Genomic DNA, 17,207 nt, shown 5'->3' with positions numbered 1-17,207 from the left:
CTTTGCTCCTCGCTCTTGTCCACTGTAGGTTTCAGTGCCCAGGGGGGAGAACCAGCTGGCCTAGTTGGTTGGCATCCTCCGCCGTGGTCGGAAGAGGAGGTGTTTGGGATTGCTTACCCTATTAAGGCCACAGGGAGCTGGGAGACAGTTCTACGAGGTCAGGACCCTGGGCAGACAAACTACCTGGACTCCGTGGACCTATTGCCAGGTGTCCCTCAGGACCTGCCCAGCAGACTTCTCTTGACTGACTTTCAACTTCTTTGTCAAAATGTAATTGCCTTTTGTAATAACCCAACATCATTTCCTCCCCTCTTTCCAGATAATCATACCTTCTTTTGAATGACTTCTATAATGATTATTTACTCATACATTCATTTCTAAGTGTTTATTGAGCACCTACTAGTTGTTAAGTCCTGCTCACCTGCAAGGACTTACTTTCTAGTGGAAGGAGACGGAAAACCAAAGTAAACAAATAAATCTATGACATGAAGTGAGGATGGTAATGACCAAGTGCTAATGAGAAAAACCTTCAGAAGGGAAAGGGAAGGAGGAAGGAGTGTGTGCAAGTATTGCTCAGACCGGCTCTTCAAGTTTATGTGAGTCTGTCATTCAGCTGTTCACATTTTGATTATTTTATTTGTTTACTTGTCTGTCATAAGTGACTAGCCGGCTTCTCCCCTCTAGGAGTGAGCATCTTAAAGGTGAAGTCCTATCATTCATTTCTAGTCCCTAGAAATGACCCAGCCTGCCATTCGCCCACACAGGGCATTGCAGGTGGCCTGAGGAGAGGGGGTAATTCCATCTGGGTTCTGCCCTTATAAGGTTCTCTATAAACGTGGCCGACTGACCAACTGGCTAGAAAATACATTTGTATAACCTCCATTTATCCAATTTCTCTTCCCTGGAGTGAATTTGGTTTCTTTTTTATTATTATTGCTTTTTGTTTTGTCATAACATGCTTTCTGAATTTAAGACCAGCTTTAAGAAAGAAATGAGAAAACTATCCATTCCTCACAACTTGAGTCACAGAGTCATGGCATCAGAATGCATCATGGCATCTGAAAGCAGCTTAGGACAGCACCCAGCATAAATGAAGCTGTGCCGTGAGGAACAAGGGCAATAGCAATGATCCTTTAATGGAAACTAGAATCCTAGTAAGTCTATTCCCTCCATACTCGATTTCCATAAGTGGAGAGAACTAGATTAATCCTCATTTAAGTACTCAGTCTAAAAGTAGAAAACAAAAGAATGGAATGTTTTAAAATATTTTTATTAAGCGTTTTGTAAAATAGGGCAGTGTTGATTGCATGATAAGTTTAGAGGTGGCCTCCAGCCTAGCAGAATTCATGGCTTTTCACTTTAGACCATGAGTGGACTGCCATGGACACAACTTTCTGGTTGCGATGGTAGCTGTGTTTATAAATGATCAACTGTGCTGTGAATATATTTAGCTTATGCTAAATGCCCCTGAGAGGATGAACATCATCTGTGTCTAGTTTAATTGTGTTTTGGAGCATGGCACATTTTTTTTCCCAGATGAATAAATATTAAGCCTTTTCCACATCCTGAGGAAAGTTAGGGTTGGATTCTGATATTCAAATTATTAGACTTATTAAATCATATTAAAATGAAAATGTAAAGAGCTATTTGATTATATTTACAAGTTCTTGTCACAATATACTGCTCAGTGAAAATGCTATGTTTTGGCATCTAAAAAACTAGATATCAACACTGAGCCCAGAAACCATTTTATTCATCATTAGCATGAGTGGATGTTATGGCTGATGGATAGGATAGTTAGAAATAGGGGTGTTGGTAACTAAACAGTATCCTCATACAACACTTAAAACATTTCAAAGCAGTTTTAATCTGAATGTTCTCAGACTTTCATATCATAAACCTTGAAATTTGTATCTGCAACCCAAAATACATAAAGTAACTATTTTAAGTACTGACACCATTAAAAAAGGATTCACTTCAGGCTTCTGAAAAAGCACATTTGGCCACAGCTGCATTTATTTTCTCATAAACCATAAACTTCCTGGTGGAGATCTTAAAGGCAAAGTAAGGGCCAACCTGAAATGGATGTCAGAAAGGGGTTTTAGAGTAATACATGTACTTGTCTGTATAAAGAGGCCTAGTGACGGTAAGCGGCTGCTCTAAAGTTAGCCCACTGCTAATAATGGCCAGACTGGGGCTAGACCCCAGAATTCCTGTCCTTTCCACCTTATCTCCTTGTTTCCCTGAAGTGATCATTTAAATTAGCAAGATATACATGTAATCTACAAAATTTCCCTTATGTATATGTTACAATGAAAGCTGCTATTATATAAAAATAGATTCTATACTTTGTTCATTATTTATACCTGTATTCCTATCTATATTCACACCCCTCCCACCCTACCTCCATCATTGCCCTAGCAATCTCTGAGAAAAAATAGGTAAGACAGGCTGTGTTTCAATGTATTCCTGTGGGCAAATCAATGAAACTTGTCTGGGGGCATAGAGAACAGGCAGAGCTTTTAATACCTTTCTTGCGATGTTCTCTTCTCCTGGTCTCAGCCCAGCTGACTGAGATGCCGCCAACGAGCTTGGTCTTTAATGGCCTGTCCACTCTGCTACTAGCGAAAGCTGTTGGGGTCCTACATCAGGCCAGCTCTAGTCTCGTTTATCTACCTTGCCATTTTAACTAGGAATCCTTTGTTGTTGTTGTTGTTTCAGTAAAATCTGAAAGTCTGAAATGGAGTTAACTATATTTTAAAATATAAAACACTGTGAATTCACGTTGACTAGATTCCACATCCTAACAATGAAAAACTAAAATACCACTTCTCAAATTGTAATCTGTTTGTATGTCAACAAAGTAACTATGAGATAAAGGAAAATATATAAAAGCCATTTCACAGATTTTCTTTCCAGTTAAAAAAAATCATGGTTGGAAAGATTACATTTTATGAAGCCAAAATCTCATCTAAATATCTATATTATTAAAATGTATAGGTTATTATAAGTAAGAAAAACATTAAGAATCTATCTTAGATCAGAATTCTTAGATTGCTGGAACTAAAAATAACATACTAACTATTATTTGTGGAAAGTCCAGAGGTTTAATAACTGAGGTCCTTGCCACCATCTTACCTCTGTTCTATGTTCAAAGGGACACATTTATTGACTCTTTGGTAAAACTCCTAGTTCTGCTTTAAGTATATTTAATACTTTGTTAAATGCTTGGAGGAATCTGAGTCCTTGGTATATTGACTGAGATACATTTTGCAATGATTGGTATCTCATCAAATACACAGAAATCAGTAGAATGTTAACTTTTTTCTAACATGTCAGTTGGAACACCTTTTCTTTGAATTATTACAAGATTTTAAATAAAAAAGAGGCTATTTAGAAACCCAAACAATTGCACATTTCTTGATGTTTTATTCCTGATAAAAGTGATACTTTGATATTTAAGAATTCAATGATATGAGTTGGGACTTTTTTTTCTACACGTTTCCCAAGAGGGCTTTGACCCTGTTGATAGTTTTGAAACTATATTAGGTGGACTAATTAGATTGTCTAGACTGGTGCCCCCAGAGGTACCAAAATGCACTTTCTTCTCAGAGAGAGGTTGTAAATGTCAGAAACAAAATCTGAGAGACCACACCTCTCCCATGTCCATTGGCAAAGGGATTCGATAGATCACACCCCCTCCTTGAAGTCTTCCTAATCAAACCCACTCAGCTGAACTAAGTTAGCTCTTCACAGAGCTTTGATTATTCCTTTCCCCTGAACTATGAATCTAATCAATACATTATTCCCGTTTATTGATCTATTGTGTTGTGATTTCTTATTGCTTCATTAAGGTACTGTGTTTGCTAATTCTTTTTGGAATGCCCTTAACCTTTGGTACATCTGGAAGGTGGCTCGTTTGATACTTGCTCTAACCTAAAAAATGAAGGCCCATATTCTTGACTATCCCTTCCCTTGAATCCACGTCCTCTTCCAAGGAATTTATAAATTTCAGCAAGAGGTCAATGCAAGAGTCCCCATTGTGTTAGCCTCCGCCTTCTTTTTCTTCTAGGTGAGTCTTTTCTGCCAAACCCATCTCCATCCCACCTGCCTTCCTGTTCGCAAAACATGTTATTGACAACTAAAGCCAGGTCACGGAAAGCTTCACAGAGCTCTGCCACTAAATATGTGGGGATAGATAATATTGTAATCCTTGAAGATATTTGCATTCAGCATGGTTATTTTGCCTGTTTCCTTTTAGATTCTCTCGGCTTGGTCTCTGGGAACCACCCGCCAGTGACAGTCGTAAGGTAAGTGTACATTTAAAATTTTCCTCAATCAGCTGTAAATGGAAATCTCAGTTTTGTTCAATGATTTTCACAAAAGACAGTTTCAAATATTTTACTTTCAAATATTTTATCAGTGAACAGTGGCATAATGACTGGGTGTTTCATATATAGGAAAAGATAATAAACCCTTTCTTTAACATTTGCGAAAAGGATAATAGAAAGATAGGAAATAAAGAAGGCACTGCCTCTCACCCTTGAATATTACCTGTAGCATAATAAAGTGTATTTGCATCCTCTGAGCGAAGTGCTTTCATTTCACCATCTTCGTCCCACGCAGCTGCCAGAGTCCTCTCAAGGGGCACATTACAACAGCCTCTTCCCTCATTTTAAATTGGGCTGTAGCCCAAGAAAGTATCTCAAATGGCATTAAGCCAATTAACATCTAGCACAGAATTTAGCACCTAATGGGCACATAATAGGTATTTGTTGGAGAATGAATGTAGGTGGATTCATTTATCCATTAATTTTCTGCTCTGTGAGGTCCTTGCCACTGTGAGGCAATGTGGTGTAGTGGTTATTCCCCCAAATCTGGAGCAAGATGCTTGGGTTCAGTCCCTGGTTCTGCCACTTACCAGCTGTATGACTTTGGCCACATGTTCAAACCTCACAGTATCCCACTTTTTCCGTTCATAAAACGGGGCTTGTAACACTACTTATCTTGTTGTTGCTAAAAGGTTATTACAAGGATTAAATGAGTTAATATTTGTAAAATGCTTAAAATAATGCCTGACACATAGTAATCTTTGTAAAAATGTTTGTTGAATAAATTAAAATACATGAAGCATAGAGGAACATTCCAAGGTCCCATGTCTAGAGACTGAAAAATTGGTTTGGCCTAGAAGCAATGACATGTCAGTAGCAATAAACACACCTACCACCCAAATCTTGGTTTTAATGCTATTTTCCAATAGAACTGGGGCTCGTTGAAGAAATGGCTACGTTAGGGCTGGAACAAGAAATACACAGAAGGGGTCTGGAGCATTGTATAGTGCCAGGAAGTAAGGTAGTGCTAGAAGAAAAATGAAAAACAAAACAAAACGAAAAACACCTCACAATGGTGTGACACAAAGTGTGTCACAAGGATACAGGAGCCAGGTGCGCCTGGGTGGCTCAGTCGTTAAGCATCTGCCTTCAGCTCAGGGAGTGATCCCAGGGTCCTGGGATCAAGCCCCGTGTCAGGCTCCCTGCTCCGCTGAGAGCCTGCTTCTTCCTCTCCCACTCCCCTTGCTTGTGTTTCCTCTTTCGCTGGCTGTCTCTCTCTCTCTGTCAAATCAATCAATCAATCTTTAAAAAAAACCAAAACCCTAAAAACCCAAGGATACAGGAGCCAACTAAAAGTACTCCCCATTGCCAAAGCTGGAACAATTCGAGCAACAAAATAAAGTAGTGGTATAACCCAAAGCATAAAATAAATTCTATTCAGATATCAATAATTGGATCAATATATGAAGAGAATAGACAAATCTCCCATGCTGATGAATTCCAAATATTCTATGTAGATACTCTGCTTTCTGGGAGGTAAAGCATGACTCCCTATGGGGGCTGCACACAGTGATTTTCTTCTAAGGAGTACAGTAGAAAAGGGAGGAGGGGAAAAAGAGTCACATACCATTGAGAAACCTGACAAACACCACCTCAAGCCCCGTCATCCAGATTAACACCCACAGTGGTATGTCATCGTTATAGTAGGTATCCTTCACAAATGTGATAAGAATGATGCTTTCCCTCTATCTTCTTCCCCAAAACACATTACCCCACTCTAGTCACAAGAAAAATATAAGACAAATTTCAATACAGGTACATCCTGCAAAATACCTGGCCATTATTCCTCAAAATTATCAAGGTCATTAAAAATACTGGCAGTCACAACCAAGAGAAGCCTAAAGACTCAAGACTACTAACTGTAATGTGGGATCGTGGATGGGATCCTGGAACAGAAAAAAGGACATTAGGTAAAAACCAAGGAAGTCTGAATAAACTATAGGGTTTAGTTAATAATAATATATCAATGTTAGTTCATTAATTGTGAAAAATGTCCCATACTAACGTAAGATGTTAATGATGAAATCTGGGTGTGGGATATACAAGAACTCTCCATATACTAATAATTCTGCAAATCTAAAACTGTTTGAAATAAAACATTTATTTAAAAAAATAAGGAAGTGTGAACATAAAAAAAAAACTGGTTTGGAGGTATACTTTCCATTTTCCAAGTACCAAAATATAGTATTTTGAAAATTTTGAATTTAACTAATTTATATTTTGAGAATCATACATGGAGAATTATATTCTTCATTCAAGTTTTGAGTTGGATAAATGTGTACACATCTATAAAGCATTCTGCTATATTTCTGCTGTCTTCAAATGGAGGAAGAAGATAACAATTGGCAACACAAACCTTTTTTTGCAAGAATAACAGTTTTTGGAGCTCAAAGAGGATTATGACTTGTGCCTTAGTTCTATATTGTAGCATAACAAATTACCACAAATGCAGCGGCTTAGCACGGCATATAATTATTATCCCACAGTTTCTTTGGGTCCGGAATCTGGAGGTGCCTTCGCTGGGTCCTCTGTTTGAGTCCCATAAGGGTATAATCAAGATGTTGACTATGCTATGGTACTTTTGGGAGCTTTTTTCTTCCAAGTTCATGTGGTTGTTGGTGGAATTCAGTTAAGGTTGTAGGACTGAGGTCCCCTGTTTTCTTGCTGGCTGTCACCTGGGTGTTCTCATCTCCTAGCTGTACTCACAGTTCCTAGCCATGTGGCTGCTTGCCTCTCACAGGCCCTGTCACAACATGGTAGCTGACTTCAGAGCCAGCTGGAGAATCTCTTCTCCGTCTGCTAAGGGAGAGACTTGCATAATGTAATCGTATCAAGGGAGTGACTCTCCCATTGGCTTTGCTGTATTCTCTTGGCTAGAAGCAAGTCACAGGCTGTGCCTTCCCTCAAGAGGGGAGGATCACACTAAGGCCTGACTCACTGGGGATCACTTTAGAGCATATCCACTACAACAGGAGAGTTTTGAAACGGATCCGGGCAGCTGGGCATAGATGAGCAAACTAAAGAAGAGGAGAACAAACTGGAAATGCTGGCTTCTTATTTTCAAAGCAAACTACAGCTTGAAGGAAATAAATAAATTTCATCCCCCCGCACCCCCCCCACAGAATTATGTTTAAAAATACTCCTCAACGTTTAAAAATATTCTTCAAAGTTATCAAATGAGAGTTCCAATTATTCAAGAGGAAGAAGCCAGAAGAATATATTTGGAGATCATTCATAAATACATCACATTTTCCTAACTAGTGTTTTCTTTTTATTAGCAGTGAAGAAATTTGGACAAAATTTCAACATTTCTGCATTTTAAGAACTCTCATAAAAGTTTAAATAATATCTCATTTTCAACATTTCATGACTTAATTTTTTTTTCATTTTTGAGACTTATTGTTTTAATACTTAGGTTTATAAATTCAGTCTACTAATAATTATTAATAGTTTGATATTGTTTAGGTAGTAATTTTTACATTTTACATGATACTTAAAATTTGTGTATTTTAAATATATTCAATATTCATTCTCACTGAGGTCTTTTTCTGGATTCTGAATCCTTTTCTTATAAAATGTTAAATACAGAAATACCGGTATTGTCATTTTGCTCCAGTTTTGTAATCACCGCCCAGATTTTCAGGATCTCAAAAAAAAATTTTTTTTTTTTCTGATTGCTCCTTATAACACCAGATGTTCCAGAAATCCCAACATTTCAGCATTGGAACAACATTTGCCACGTTGCTGCTTGCATCTGGAAATAAAGCACATGTATCATTTGTTAGACCCTGTGTCTGATTGCGGGTTTATATCATGTGATCACCGAATCTATGCATCGGCACAGAGATTAATACAAACCTATCAGCTGATTGAGCCAGAGACCTTTGCTGCTTATGTCTCAAATATGCAGCCGCCTTGAAGAAAACAGGCAACTTGTGAAAATGAGGCTTATTAGCAACGAAGCTGAAATGAAAAGGAAATATATACATATTGCAATAATTCAATTAAGAAACTCAAAGGAGGAAGGGTTTCTTGTGGTTCCTCCTCTCTCACCCTTTACCTCTTTTTCAAGTCTACCTATATTTTTTTCTTTTCACTGCTTGGCTCACAAGTAAGCCTTAGGGTGTAGCTATTGGTTTCTCTTATGCAAGGTGTACAAAGGGTTGTTATTCAGAATGGTGAGAACATAATCACCTGTAGCTATTGGTTAAATAACTCATTTAGCATATAAAGGTCAAAGCTTACTCGCTTTCTTCCTTCCTTTCTTCCTTCAGGTTGTTTTCTTTGTGAGAATTAAATAAAGGGATCTTTTTGAAAAAAATACCAAATAAGTTAGAGTAAATAGAAGTAACCTTTCCTGCTTGTGAAGGAAGTATTCAGTGAAAGCCCAGAAGAAGTGCATTTGGCTTTTGCTGGAAGGTCACAGGATAAAGCCGTTCTTTATCACAGCTGAATTCAGTGGAAGGTCTTGGAATTTGCCAAGGTTCTTGGCCCATGGTGGTCATCAGATCTCTTTCCTTCAGTTTTGGAAGGGCTTAGACTTGCCTTTGCCATCTGTTTAAATATATAAATGTGATACTTTCATCTATTACTGAAATTCTGGATTCATTCATTATTACTGAAACAACCATTAGAGCCTTTCATTTAAAAACCTGGACTTCATTTGAAGTAATATATTTTCTAAATAGTATCTCTGTACATTATAACTGTCTTCAGATTTTGTTTCTAGATCATCCTAACATCATTTTGCATCATGGTGATTAAATCCAAGTTGAATTTCCTTGTTTGGGAGTGCTGAGGTAGCAATTGGTTGTGGCCGACTTGGTCTTCTCTCGGCATAAGCTAGGCTTTCGCCGAGTCATTCAGTCTGTCTCTTTATTTGGTAATACTGTGCTTGAGGCCCCATGGACCCCAGTGAAACTGAAACTGCCTCCTTCCACACTGAGCTCTTCTTTTTCCAGGTTTCCAATTACACGTATATTCCGTGCTTGGTCATTCCTGTCTTGTATTACTCACCCATTGTTTGCTATTGATAATTTTCCCCACAAAGAGACTGTAAGCTCTTCGAGGGCAAGGCTTCTGTCTTCTTGTCCTTATGCCTTCACAAGGCTCAGGGTCCTCGGCGTTAGAGGCCCACCTGCCTCCATGCCCCAGGCCTGCAACTCTTACACCTGATCAAATGGTGTTTCCTCAAATTGAAGGAATTATATACATTCATTTGCCTGACTCTGTGCTGAGGACCACAAAGGTGGGGCCAGTCCAACAAAATGTCCACTCCTGTCTTCAGAACCTCCTGTTGTCCTCTCAGGACCACTGTGCCCACTCTCAGCGCTGCCAGGCTCCTTTCTGGGCATCTCTCCTGTGACTCACTCTCCGAGGCCCTGACCCTCACTGAGGTCTCAGCTGAGTATGACTCCTCTTAGGGCAATTATGTTCTAATAAATTATGTTCTAATAAAGCAACCCTGAAGACCAGAAAGACTCAAGGCCCAAAGTAATGCACCTCCAGGGGTAAAATTCCAGGCACTGTGCTAGGCAACAGTGGAGATATTTTTAACCCATTCTTGTCCAGCTTCCCTTAAATCACATCACATAGGCAGATGCCTACTGTGCCTGCTTATAGTCCCACCCTGCCTAGGGACTGTTAAAAAAATGGAAATGCTAATCTCTGTCCTTATAATGTGAATAATCTAGCAGGGGAGTTGGACTACATGTGCCTACCAAGGCAGACTAACGTACTAATTAAGAACCTGTCTAATCACACAGTCCTGACTTCTAATCTCAGTTTTTCTACTTACCAGTTTTGTGGCCTTTTGCAAGTTCTGAAAATTTTCTGAGGTTCATTTCTTTCATCTGTAACACCAGGATAACAAGGCCCATCCCAAGAGGTGCCTGGCTGGCTCAGTCAGTAGAGTGTGTGACTCTGGATCTCAGGGTTGTAAGTTTGAGCCCCGCATTGGATATAGAGATTACTTAAATAAATCTTAAAATAAATCTTTAAGAAAAATAAATCTGAAAAATAAATCTTTAAAAAAAAGCAAAGCCCATCCCGAGTTTTTTATGAAAGTTCAACAAGCTACTATATGGGCCATTCTTGACACATAATAAATATGCATGACACGGTGCCATCAATAATAATAACTAGAGCTAGGGAGGATTGTAAGTCCAACAAGGCAGTTTGGAGGTCTGAGGTTGAGAACAGGTATGTAGAGCAAGGCATTGATGGAGGTGGAGGAAGATGGAAGAGAACTTTCTAGAAAGAACTTCCTTTCCTCAATATGTCTGTGCTTGCTTAGCTATAGGTACTTAATTCTCTGATCACTTGGCCTAAAGAGGCATTTTTGGGTTAGAAGCAGCCTGCTGGGGAGTGGACAAAATAACAGTGGAACCCATGTACATTGTTACTATGCAGAGGAGGGGTAAGGTAGCTTCACCCCTTCTCTGAACTGTTTGTTTGTGAGTCTGTCTCCTCCATTGGACTGTGTGGTCCTCAACCCAGGATCCAACTCATTCTGTTATCCCCAGGCCACTGTTGAGAGTATGTGCTCAGTGCTTAATTACTGGTAGAATGATTGAAAGGATGGAAGATGCTGGCATTTTGCTGCATTATAGCTTCTAGCAACACAAGTGATCATATAAAAGATTTACTAAGATTCAGTATAAGTATGTGAACATAATTTCCTTGCATGCAAGAACATGACTCAGTCAAATGAAAGATGGAAATATTGTGGTATGTGGTTCTCCAAAGCAACTTCGTTTGTGGGGTCAGAGAAGAAGAAAGAGGTGACTTGGGAAAGTTGCAGCCTTGAAAATGCTGGTTGTGCTGCATGGAAGGAAAAACCAAAACCAAAAAACAATCCCCAAGCTTGTGAAACTGGAAGAGGAGTCTGTGCAATCCAGCCTGGTGCCAAAAGGGACAAGTTGGCAGATGGGAATGGATCATTGCAAATTTCTGCAGCCACCTGGCTTGCGATTTAACACTTCTCTGAGCTTTTGTTGTTCCATGATATTTGGGACTGAATTTCTTCCCATCTTATTGTCCTTGTCAAAAGCAATGGTTTTTTTAAAAGTTGTATGTTTTCTTTCCATTCTTGTTTATACCTTGCCATCCTGCTGTTTATAAGATTGGTCTCTCACACTCTGCCTGGGGTGTTTTCTATTCCTCTGTAGTTAAAATTGCCAGAGGATTGTTAGAACTGTTCTATTTTGAAGAATAGGGAAGCCATGTTGCTCTGTGGAATCCCAGCGTGGTGTGGCATCTTCCCAGTGAAAGAGGCACATAGCTCTTATGAACTTGTGACTGGCTGTGAAATTTTGCACATTCAAGTATTTTAAACACTTGAGAGTGCCTGTTGTGCATCTTGTTATAGAGATATAATATCAGGTGTGACTTCTCACATGGGCTGACGCCTCCTTGGAAGTTGCCTGGAGTAACATGAAGTGTGATTTCTCTCCAGAATGGAGTGCCTGCCATTTTCTCCCCAGCTTTGGGTTGGAAGTGATGTCCTAGGGTCTCGTGCCCCTCCCTCTGCTCCTGTATCCTGTCCTCGCTTTGGTTATTCTCTCCCATCAGAATGGTCTCCACAGTGTTCTGTGTGATGCCCTTCTTGATCACAAAATCATGGTGGCATGTGGAACAACTGGAAGTTGGAAATGATTCCTTTGCTTTCTTGCAGCACGGAATCAGGAAAGGTTAGGGCGTTTGAACAGAAGTTGCTTTCATTACAGTTGCTTTGATTATGATTACAATGCCTCCTAGCCCCAAGAGAAATGACCCTTGGCAGAGGTGAAGCCAGCCAAGGTTGGCCTTGCCCTTCTGAGCCTCTTAATGGTGCCATCCTTCTAGAGGCTTCTAACACCCCCTACACTCCTTTAAACCCCCTAAGGATACCTCCTAGGTACCCTTCTCTGTTTCTGATGCCCCTGTTTTCTTCATACCTTCCTCATCAGGGTAGTTAGTACTCCATACTTTCGATTCCTTCCCTTATGTGCTAATTTCTTCCTATTTCCCAGATATCATTCCTCAGGTTACTCACTGTGATCTGAACATGGATAGTATTGGGTCAAAGATACCGATGCTGGGTGTGTTCCTCTGGAATGGAAAGGATATAATGAAAACTCACCAGGCCTCAGATAATCTGGGTTTTTAATTCTAGTTTTGCCACTTATTAGCTGGTGACCTTGGGTTATGTCACTTAATGTCTCTGAATATGTTCTCACTCATAGAATGTATTTGATGAGTTCATGCTAGCACGTCTGAAATATGAGATTTTCAGGGCACCTGGGTGGCTCAGTCGGTTCAGTGTCTGGCTCTTGATATCGGCTTGGGTCATGATCTCAGGTCACGAGATCAAGCCCCACATCTGCTTGAGATTCTCTCCCCTTCTGCCCTTCCCGTCCCCCCCACCCCAGCTTGCGCTCTCTTTGAATAAATAAATTATCCTTAAAATGTGAGATTTTTACCTACGATTATAATAAAGCTCATATGAGATGAAGCATTTGAAAGCTCTTTATGAATGAGAGTGATTCTGTGCAAATATAAGGTAGGAAGGCAATGTCACCTTCTTGACAGATAATGTGAGGTAGCATAAAGCTTCAGCCTGGCTTTAGCATTTTCTATAATCTCATTTTATCTGAGCCTCTGTTTCGTCATGAATACAAAAGAATATAATCAAACCTCATGGGATTGTCATGAAGATTAAATGAAATGATGGACATAAAGTTCGTGAGCATTACCACTTGGCAGTTAGTATGTGTTTAATAAAATGTTAGTTCCCTGTCATCTTAATATGTCTCTTAAGAAGTGACTAGAGAGTCTGGTACAAGATTTTCCACATGCTTCAAATCCACTTCTGTATGTGGCAGATCCAGTAACTAAAATGGTATCGAAGCAGCCAAGAGGAATGGTCTAGTTTAAAGGTAACATTATAGAGTTGTACATCATTCCCTGAAATGGGCATGGACTTTGACAGTGCAAAGGGTGACATGGGCTTGATTCTAAGGGGTGGGGAGGAAGGTGAATAGGGCACTTACCTAGGCACAAAATTAAAGAGGACATTGTAAAACTCCATAATCAAGATGAATAATGTTGAATACAGTAGTTTTTAAAATCAAAATTAATGCAAAAAAATTCATGATGAACAAAATATCAACATTTTAAATAAAAGTATTTATTTAAATACCTTAACAGAAACAGTGCTGTGCAGAGCCATATTAGAGCCCGAGACTAAAGAAAAAATCAGTTATAGTGATCATGTCTTTACTTAAAATGTTGATGCTTTGTTCATTGTGGATGTTTTTGATTTTCAAAAATATTGCACCAAAGTATTATTTATTTATATTATTGAGTTTTTTGGTGCCTCTTTAAGATTTTGGTGCCCAAGGAGAGTGTGGTACTCATCCCACTTGCCTCATCCTGTCCCTACCTTTGGGTCGTGTCCACTGGGCTGGGAAGAAAGTCCCAGAGCCAGCTTCAGGTCCCCACTTTGTATTTCCCCTCACCCACTTTGGGGTCCTGAGTTTGCTTTAAGTATAATTTTGTGGGGGGAAAAAAGACTATATGAGATGAAATTCTAGCCTTCTTTCCAATCAAGAGACTACCACAGTGAAATATAGTTTGGAAAGAAAACATGAAGTAAATGGTTCATCAGAAGCTTGATTGATGTTGGGGGGTCAGAAAACAATGACCCACAGGCCAACTGCCTGTTTTTGTAGGAAAAGTTTTATTGGCACACATACCTGCTCATTTGTTTTTGTGTTGTCTGTGGCTGCTTTGGGGCCACAATGGCAGAGTTGAGTAATGCAACAGAAATCATATGATTTGCAAAGCTGAAAATATTTAGGATCTAGCTTGATGTGGACCTCTGATTTAGATTATCAAAGCACTCAGATGTTTCTGGATCAGTATGTGTGGTTGACAACAGTTTAGAATATACTGTCATTTGGAAATTTATGTAACAGAGAATTCAAGGACATTTAGAGAGAATATTATAATCTTTCGTTTGTAAGAACTGGGGGAAATGGGGAAGGTATCAGAATTCAAAAAGTAAATCAAGAGAGGCAGCAAAGAGTGGGTGAGATCTGTGTCCATCTATGCTCCTGTAGGTCCTCTGTGAGAGTCCAGTTGTGACTTGACATCACAAGACATGAGATGTTTATGAGAGTTTGATATTGCCCATAACTGGTAGAAGAAAACAATGGCTTTGTTGAAAAAGGCATTCATTAGTATTATCACATAAATGGTTTGTGGATTTAATTACTTCATTTCTGTTAATATGGATAACTGACTTCACAAATTCAACAAGCATTTAGTGAGCATATGTATATGCAGGAATTGTAAGAGTCACCCTCAAAGTAGTCTACTTCCAAGTTTGAGTGTGAGCAGAGATAGGAAAGCCCCAGACATGGTGTTCTGATGTGCCTTAGGTTTGGGGTGCATACAGGAGACAACAGGGAGATAAAGAGGAGAAAGATCAGCTTATGGAAGGCCTTGAATGCTGGCTATGGAGTTTGAACTTTAACCAGGAGCCAGTAGAAGCTTCCTTGACCAAGGAAGTGGCATATCCATACCTGTGCTTTAGTTGGGATATTAATTGAGTGTGGAGGGATGGAAAGTGGTTGAGAATAGTAGTAGGGGGACTAATCAGAAGGTGATTCCAATAGCCTAGTATGGTTTGTAGTCCTCAGAGATGACATGGGCCTCTAGTTATCCATGGGAATAGGAAAAAAGACACATCTGAGAGTACTAGTGAGAGTAGTAAAATTAATCAATATTCAGCCACTTCAGGGCTTCTGGATTTGGAATTGAGGTGACTGGGAGGGTGGAGAAGGTATTAGGAGAAATAGAGAAGCCAGGCAGAGAAATAGGTTTTAGGGTCAAAAACACTAAGTTTGGTTTTATATAAAATGAGTTGAATATACTATAAAAAATCCAGGAGAAAACAGAGGAATGCATGAGAGAGAGGAAGGGAGGAAACTGCTGGAGATGGATGTTTAGAAATTATCTGATGAAAGATAATCATTGAAGCCGGGGCATCAAAAACATCATAAGGGAGGAAGTGAGAGAGCGGAGATGAGCATTGAAGAAACAACTATGGTAGAGTTGACAGATAAAATACAGGATGCTCAGTTAAGATTGAATTTCAGATCAACAAAGAATCATGTTTTAGTATAAGAATGTTCCATGCAATATTTAGCATACCTATACTAAAAATATATGTATACATCACTGGTTTGAAATTCAAATTTAACGGAGTGTTCTGTATTTTTATTTACTAAATCTGGCAACCTTTGACTGTGGGGATGGCCCATAATTATGGGATGGTCAGAAGAGGAGGAGATAATAGAAGAGCCTAGGAGTGGACAGATAGATCTCAGGAAAACTAGGATATTGTACTATGAAGAAATCAAAGGATAGAGTGGGTTTCCAAAGTGATGAACAAAAAGGTCAAGGCCATTGCATTTGGCAGTGTGAAACTCATTAGGGTCCTTTGAGAAAGCAGATGGAGGTCTGGTTGCAAAGGCTTAAGGAGTAAATAAAGTAAGGGAGATGGAAATAATCCGTGTAGATCACTCTTTTAGAAGCTGTGATGGAGAACAGAAGGGAGATATGAGATGGTAAAGAAAAACAAAATAGAAGGCAGGTTTTCATGATTAGAGAGGCTGGAGCTGTTTTCCAGCCCCTGAGGAGCCCAGGGTAGTGGCATTCTGAAGATGTAAGAGGGGTAATGGGATTAGGGGATGGAGTAAGCTGTGGATGATGCTGGAAGGGAGAATCAGGACAAAAATGGAGGGATTAACCTTTGATGGAGGATGCTCCCTCCTCATCCAAGTTATGAGAGAAGGAGGAGGAGATAAAGATGTGGAGATTTTGAGAGCAGGGAAGAGGAAGGAAGGCTTTTCTTTTTGCTGTTGAGAGTACATGTTATGGAGGAGGGATTAGGAGAACAGGAGGGGAAGACTCAGGCTCAAGATACTCCCTGTTTGCTAACTGCATGGGACAGATATGATGAAGAGCCCAAAAGTACATATAATTCATCCAAGTGGGAACCGTTTCTTTTCCTCGTGTTATATCTTCTTCCAGCTTTCGTGATCCATATCAATTCATAACAGAATTGAATTGCTCACCAAGGAAGGGAAAATGACAGAAACAGAATTGAACAGATTTACTCTCCTCCATTTTATTAGACCAAGAGACTCTGGCCATGAAGGATCAGTGTCATTTATTCATGTGTCCATCCTAGAAGAGGACAATAGGAGCACCCAGCAGCAAAAGCCATTTTGCAGGAACATGTGGAATTCCTACTCTGTGAGATCCTATACCCACCATGTAGATTGTGTCATGTAGGGTTAATAGCTTTGCCATGTCACACCCAGCATACCAGGCACTCAGAGACATACAGGTGACACACACTGATCCCAACCACCCTCTACTCTCTGGGAACTGAGATCAAAAGACGGCCAGACTATTCTATAGTTGAGAGAGCATGAAGTTGCGGAGCAAAGCAGCCTGTAACCTCTTAGCTGCTTTTCCTCTCTTGCTGTCAAGAACAGGCATGCCATTTGCAGCACAAGGAGGAAGCCATTTGCAGAACTGTGGAAGCCTGAGAAAGCTGAGAAAGAGTTATTTCAGGGAGGGGGTGGGGTGGTGCTGTCTGCCTGGGGAAACTCTTAGTGCCTCCACCTCCAGAGAACATTAACATTTCCAGCCCCTTTTCCACAGCCCTCTTTCTCTCCCTCCTCCTCGCCCCCAACACAAAGGCACAAATGAAGTTCCTAAAAGTAGACTACTTCTGCCTTGTTATTTTTAGTATTTGCT

The 17,207-nt window shown here is 39.8% G+C and overlaps 1 protein-coding gene across 9 annotated transcripts in view; it reads left to right on the top strand.

Moving 5' to 3' along the window:
• The window catches only part of NCALD (neurocalcin delta), a 390,461-nt gene that overhangs the window by 202,084 nt on the left and 171,170 nt on the right, over window positions 1-17,207 (top strand). For all 9 annotated transcript variants that reach the window (XM_057308107.1, XM_048212708.2, XM_026495623.4 and 6 more), the window contains one exon: window positions 4,262-4,310. The gene's annotated coding sequence lies outside the window, so the exon portion shown is untranslated. The remainder of the gene's footprint in view (window positions 1-4,261; window positions 4,311-17,207) is intronic.

This window comes from Ursus arctos, unplaced genomic scaffold, assembly GCF_023065955.2.
Source record: "Ursus arctos isolate Adak ecotype North America unplaced genomic scaffold, UrsArc2.0 scaffold_6, whole genome shotgun sequence".
Classification (NCBI taxonomy): domain Eukaryota; kingdom Metazoa; phylum Chordata; class Mammalia; order Carnivora; family Ursidae; genus Ursus; species Ursus arctos.
The sequence above is the reverse complement of the archived record's forward strand: the minus strand, read 5'-3'. Positions and strand labels throughout refer to the sequence as shown.